Raw genomic sequence first — 6999 nt, 5'->3', positions numbered from 1 at the left:
AATACAGTGTTGGTGACAAGGTAATGATTGAGAACGTTGACACTACTATTGGCGTTAATAAGAAATTGGTGCCAAAATTCAAGGGACCATACCGTGTGGAGGCGGTTTTGGATCATGATCGGTATGTGGTGACTGATCTGGAAGGGTTTCAGTTGGCACATGTGCCATTTACGGGGGTTGTGGATCCCACACGCATGAAGCGTTGGAGTGAATAATGACAATTTGTGGAGTGTTAATGACAATTTGTGCAATGAATAATGTTGTTAGTAAGTTAATAAAAGTGAATAATGACTATGAGTGCTTAAGGACAAAAAGTGATTAAAGACAGTAAGTGTAAGGACATTAATAAATGAATGAAATATTATATTATATTGTTGTAATAATGTAATATGGTAAGGTAATAACTTGTAATAATGTAATATGAGATGAATTTGTATATTTCGCTAAGTAGATTCTTGTTAGTCAATCGAGGGCGATTGTAGGGTCAGGTTTGGCCGAACTGTTAGCGAAATATATTGTGTGAATGTTTGAATGCATGTTTGAATATGGCGCGGACCATGACAGTCCCGTGCGGTTGGTAATGTTGATGTTGGTAAGACTTAAGTGTGTTTGTGCAGTTGGTATGAGTGACAGTACGAACAGAGTGAATGTAGAGTCGGAAACAGAGAGAGTCACAGAGTGTAAGCGTAGAGACGAACTAGTGAGAATATAGAATAAAGGTTATGAAGAGTACTGCACCGTGTTATTATTTTAATTAAGAGATTCCTGACAAATAATTAATTACAGAATATATAGACAATAATATATATATATATATATATATATATATATATATATATATATATATATATATTGCTACGAATTCCTTTTATTTATTTATTTATTATCCTTTTGTTATAAATCATTTTATTGTTAGTTAGTTAAATTACCGTTACCTTTTATCGCGTACAGCTGAAAGACTATTTAAATTTACAACTACTAGTAATGAGAGGCGTTTGTTCGTAACTTATCTAAACAATATTTTATATTTACATATTTACATGAGTATTTTAATATCAATCTTAACTCTACAACTTAAATCTAAACTTATCTCTGTACCCACGGCGCAACCAGTGTCCAACACCTGTCCATACATCGGGCCCGATTCACTTCTCACACTAATCACATTTTATAACTACACCAAGTCTACATTCAATTTGGGGACAGCTTCCGATACGCTGCCCCCTATAACATTATTTTAACTTACATTATCAACATTAATAAGGTAAAACATCTCTCGCACTGCACCGCGCTCATCCCTTCGACATATACACGCTTAAGGACCGAATCTTTCGACTGTCACCCCCGAGGGCCTACATCCGACTTGTTCCACTTGCGGACTCTTTCACACTCTTCATCAGGGATGGTTTTCACATATATGGAGAGGGGTGGCTCTATGTAATTTACATGTGTGTGGGTACTCACCCACACATTTGTAACAATATGTGTGTGTGTGTGTGTGTGTATAATCAAAATGTTTTTTTTGCAATAGAACTTACATATTCCAAACACAACTCATCGCTTTATTTTTAACCTCTTCTCCAGTGATTGTAGATCGTCTATAGTAGAGAGAGGCAGAATTAAATCGAAGCTATTGGTTTTGGACAAGTCCATCAAATTGGATTGCCTTGGCTTGTTCATATCAAGTAATACTTTGTTAATGCCAACATCATAAACGATGAGTCACATTTTACTCACATTCAATTTTTGTGAAACGCTCATTGAGCAATTGCACTTCTTTTTTAAGTGAAAACCAAACGCAAACAGTTTCCACTCCTCGGCTTGGAACAGCTTTTACTCTTTGCATTGGAACATTTGGTTTTCTGAATCGAATGAGTCATATTTTGTAAAAGTATGTGTGTGTATGTGAGCCAATTTTCTACCCTTTCGTCGACGTTTTCTCAAAAAACGCCAGAACTGATTTAAAAAATTTAACAGCTATTCGATGTATTTTGATGAAAACTATCATTTTTTTGTTTTGTTTGACGATCGGTCAAGCCGTTTCTTAGTAATTAAGAGAAGTGATAAATTTTTTATTCATGTTTTAGCCAGAAATTCTGAATCGATTTTAAAAATTCAAGAACTATTTGAAATATATTATTTGAGAATCGTGCTGATTTGTTTTGGACAAAGATCGGCCGAGCCGTTTCTTAGTAATTAACTGTCGAAATCTGTATAAATATGAATATATAAATTATATCTACAGCTGCATCTTCCTTTATCTTTACATCAAACTAAACCAGCATCAAAAACTACAGCTACTACTAAAAAATTACTCTGCAATAACAACATCTGATTCAAAATCTATATCTACATCTGCATACTGCAAAATCACCATGACTTCAACTAAAAACGCAAAACACAACTTTAACAACATTTAAAACTAAGTTTATGTCTAATCTGTTACTACCCGAGAAGTTACATTCATATAAAAAATTATTGCTATATTTACATCCTACAAATCAGTAACGTCTATATCTAAAATCAATCCAGTATCAAAAACTACAGCTACATAAAATATTACCCTGTATTAATAACATCTACACCTACAACTTTAGACAATATAATGCCTGCAACGATCCAATGTGTTCCTACTATATTGTAGTTTTTGCAGATGTGTGTCATAAGTGTCATGTAGATGCATTATATCATAAAATGTAAGTCTACATCTGTCTTCAGACAGACTACCATTAATTATTATTACAAATGAAGATACTGAAGAATGACTGGAGATAGCTGCATCAAACTATTTATGTAAATACAAGCAGTAAATTACTGGCAAAAGTTTTACACAAAGTATTATATTACGTAATAGCCGATGGTGATTTTCTGTTTCAAAAAATTATAACTTTTCAAGACTGCCAGTATGGTCAAGACTACTGTATAAAATTATCAACAAATTATATAAATCTTTACAATGAACAAGATTTTAAATTTTAAATTATATAATTAAATAAATAGTTTGATACTATTTAACAATATGGTTAATTATATTGCTCTTCGAATGATATTTGTACAACATAAAGATATAAATGATTACATTATATTGAAAATAAATAGCAAGCATACCTTCTGATACATCATATTTTTTTGAATCTGTGCCCACTATGAGTTCACCATCATTTGCTGCAAATGGGTCCAAGTTATCTGTTACTTGAACGCTTGAAGGTAAACATATCTCAGTTAATTTTATTGTTAATACTTTTAATTGTTATATCACTAAGTAACAGTTTTATCTACTAGTGTGGACTAAGTGCACCTCGCCTCTGAGCGCAGGTAAAGTTTTTATAAAAATGATCCCCATCGGAGGGGACGTATTGTCAAACAGTACTAACTTTGAAGCTGTCAGTGACATTAATAATATAGATATGGCACCAGGTCCAAGTACAGCAGATAATCCCACAACTAGATCAAATTCAAACTTGAAAAACCATCATTCAAATGATGCTATAAATTTAACTGAATTTTAAAATAATAATAAATCGATGAATGTTGAATGGACAACAGTTCGAAAAAGAAGAAAGCGTCACATGGATGATACATCATCATCCATAACTATTTCATCTTCATAAAGTCTGTTGTTTGTAACAACGAGTCAGATCAGTATTGGCTTAATCCAACTCCGTTAAATAATTATTTTGACGTATTAAATAATGTCCCAATAGATCCACCACCTAAACAAGTAGCTCACAAGCCACCTCCAATATTTGTCCATGGTGTAGGTGATATTACCCCTCTTACAAACCTTCTGAATGAGCATGCTAAAGATATTTATCAATTAAAAATTGTGGGTAATCTTCAGGTACGTGTCCAATTATCTGAGCCAAAAATCTATAATAAAATATTAAAACTATTAAATGATAGAGGAACCTCATTTCATTCTTTCCAATACAAATCTAAGCGTACATTTAAAACTGTTATATGGAATTTCCACCACAGTACTAATTTAAAAGATTTAACAGAAGAAATCAACTCCTACGGGGATAAAATTATCAACTAAAGTAAAGGTAGAACCTAAAAGATCTACAAAAGATGCAATGCAAGTAATGTCAACTATTTGGGCATACAAAATCTTATTGCAATCATAAACCCTGATGTATTAAATGCGCTGGTAAACACCTTTCTAATGTTTGCTTATGGTAAGATCGTATTAATGAAAATGTCAAATACGCGAATTGCGGCGAAAAACATTCAGCAAATTATAAAGGTTACACAGTCTACTTCCAGGACTTACCTTCTTCTAACTTAATATATAACAACCGGATTCAACCAAACCTTTCATTTGCAGAATTAATTTCTCAGCCCAAAATCCAAAATGATGATATATCTGAATTAAAACAAATGGTAAAATCATTATTCGACCAAATGAGTGTAATGCTTAATTTATTAACATTCCTGGTTACTAAGTTTCATCCATGAATCATTTCATTCGAATTGCTGTCTGGAACTCAAATGGATTGGGTAATCATACTCAAGAAATTATCTATTTTTTGAAGATTAAGAAAATATATATTCTACTAGTCTCAGAAACCCACTTCATGTCGATAAGTTTTTTCAAGGTTCCAAATTATAACTTATACACAACTAATCATCCTGATGGGACAGCCCACGGCGGAAGTGCTGTGCTTATAAAATCAACGATTAAACATTATATGGCTCAGTCTTATGCGGAACATTTTTTACAAGCAACCAATGTAGTGATTGAAACTTCGATTGGGGCTTTAACTGTAAGTGCATTATACTGTCCGCCAAGATATAACATTTCTCATGAAAAGTTTAGAGAATTCATCACATCGCTAAACATTGTTCATGGGGTTCAAGATTAAGCAATCCAAGAGGTAAGCGACTTTATAAATCCATGGTTAACTGCGGACTTAAACACTTATCAACAGTTGAACCAACTTACTGGCCTGGAGACACTTCTAAAATTCCAGACCTTCTAGGCTTCTGTATATTCAAGGGTATATTAGATGAACAATTAAAAGCTGAATCAAGTCTTGACTTATCTTCTGACCACACTCCAATCATTGTTACATTTAGCTCAAAGTTCAAATTGCAATCTAAAAGTCCATCATTAACAAATAAAAAAAAACTAATTGGAAATTATTTTCTAAATATATTGATGGCAATTTATGCTGCAAAGTACCTCTAAAAAGTACAGATGATATTGATAATCCAATAGGTATTCTCAATAAAAATATCACTGATGCGGCTCGCTATTCTACACCCACAAATGATATTGTTGAGCGATTTTTCTTTCCACTCGAAGCTAAAAGACTCATAGCCTGCAAAAGAAAACTGCGTAGAAGGTGGCAAAATACTCATTTTTCGGATGACAAAGCTAAACTGAATAAAGCTATAAAGGAACTTAAACAATATTTGTTTGATTTAAAAAATAAACATATGGAGTTGATAAGTGTCCTACTTAAGTGATTTGTCTGTTCATGACCATTCCATTTGGAAAGCCACGAAAAATATGAGAAGACCAACCTTAACGGTATCTCCAGTTAGAAATGATGATGGTTCTTGGTATAGATCAGCAGAAGACAAGGTTATTACCTTTACAAATCACCTTCAAAAGGTCTTCACTCCTCATCTTTGTAATGTACCTAACGATCAATTCATCACAGATTACATTAATGACGGTAATTTCATAGACGAGCCCATTCCCAAAATTAAGTATTCTGAAGTGCTCTACGAGATTAGTTACACTAAATTAGGAAAAACTCCTGGTAATGATGCGATCACATTTGGTCTAATAAAACACCTTCCTGATAAAGGTAAGAGATTTTTAACTGTATTATCTAATGCCATAATACAGCTGAAGTATTTTCCTTCATCGTGGAAATTGGCAAAAATAATCTTAATTCTTAAGCCTGGAAAAAATCCTACTGTCTGTCTTGCCTCTCAAAAATTTTTGAAAAAGTTATTCACAAAAGAATCATTCATATTTTAGAAGATAATTATTTTATGCCAAAACATCAATTTGGGTTCATTAGACAACACTCAACAATAGAACAGATACATAGAGTTCAAAAAATATTGTTCAGCTCTTTTTCTTGACATTAGTCAGGCTTTTGATAAAGTTTGGCATAACGGCTTGTTGCACAAATTAAAGACGAATTTACCATACAACTATTATCTCCTCTTAAAATCATATGTGTGATAGAAGGTTCTTCATCAGTTTTAATGATGCTTCATCTAATGTTAAAAATGGTATGCAAAGGTAGTGTTCTTGGTTCGCTGCTTTACATCATATATACTGCTGATATACCTACAAATGCAGAAACCATGATTGCTACCTTTGCAGATGATACGGGAATTCTAGCTCAACATGACAACCAATTGCTTGCCGGAAATTCTACAAAAACATGTAGATGAAGTAGAAAAGTGGATGAAACTATGGAGAATAAATGTGAATAACTCTAAATCAGTTCACGTTACTTTTACCTTGCGACAAGGTTTATGCCTCCCTGTTAGATTGAATGGTGATTTGGTTTCTGTATTCAATGTTGTTAAATATCTGGGAATACATTTAGATAGAAGATGAATCTGGCATGAACATATTCTAAAGAAGCGTCAGCAGCTTGAATTGACATGTAGGCAACTTAATTGGTTAATGGGCTGGAAATCATAAGTCACAATAGAAAATAAACTTCTAATATACAAGACAATTATTAAACCAATATGGTCATACGGCCTACAACTATGGGGTGCGGCCAGTAATTCGAACATAACTATTCTACATAGGTTCCAAAATAAAATTTTGAAAGAAATCGTGAACGCTCCAAAATACGTTCCCAATTGGTTGATTCATCAAGATCTCAGAATCCGAACTATAGAAGAAGAAATTAATCTATACTGCACCAGATATAAAGCTCGTCTAAGTCGTCATCCAAACGTATTAGCGTTAGATCTGCTCAAGCCTTTACCACCAAAGCGTCTCAAAAAAAGAATCTG

This window comes from Ctenocephalides felis, unplaced genomic scaffold (genome assembly GCF_003426905.1).
Source record: "Ctenocephalides felis isolate EL2017-DRISC unplaced genomic scaffold, ASM342690v1 CF-g0.4_SCAFFOLD_03265, whole genome shotgun sequence".
Taxonomy (NCBI): Eukaryota; Metazoa; Arthropoda; class Insecta; order Siphonaptera; family Pulicidae; genus Ctenocephalides; species Ctenocephalides felis.
This window is presented reverse-complemented; position numbering follows the sequence as displayed.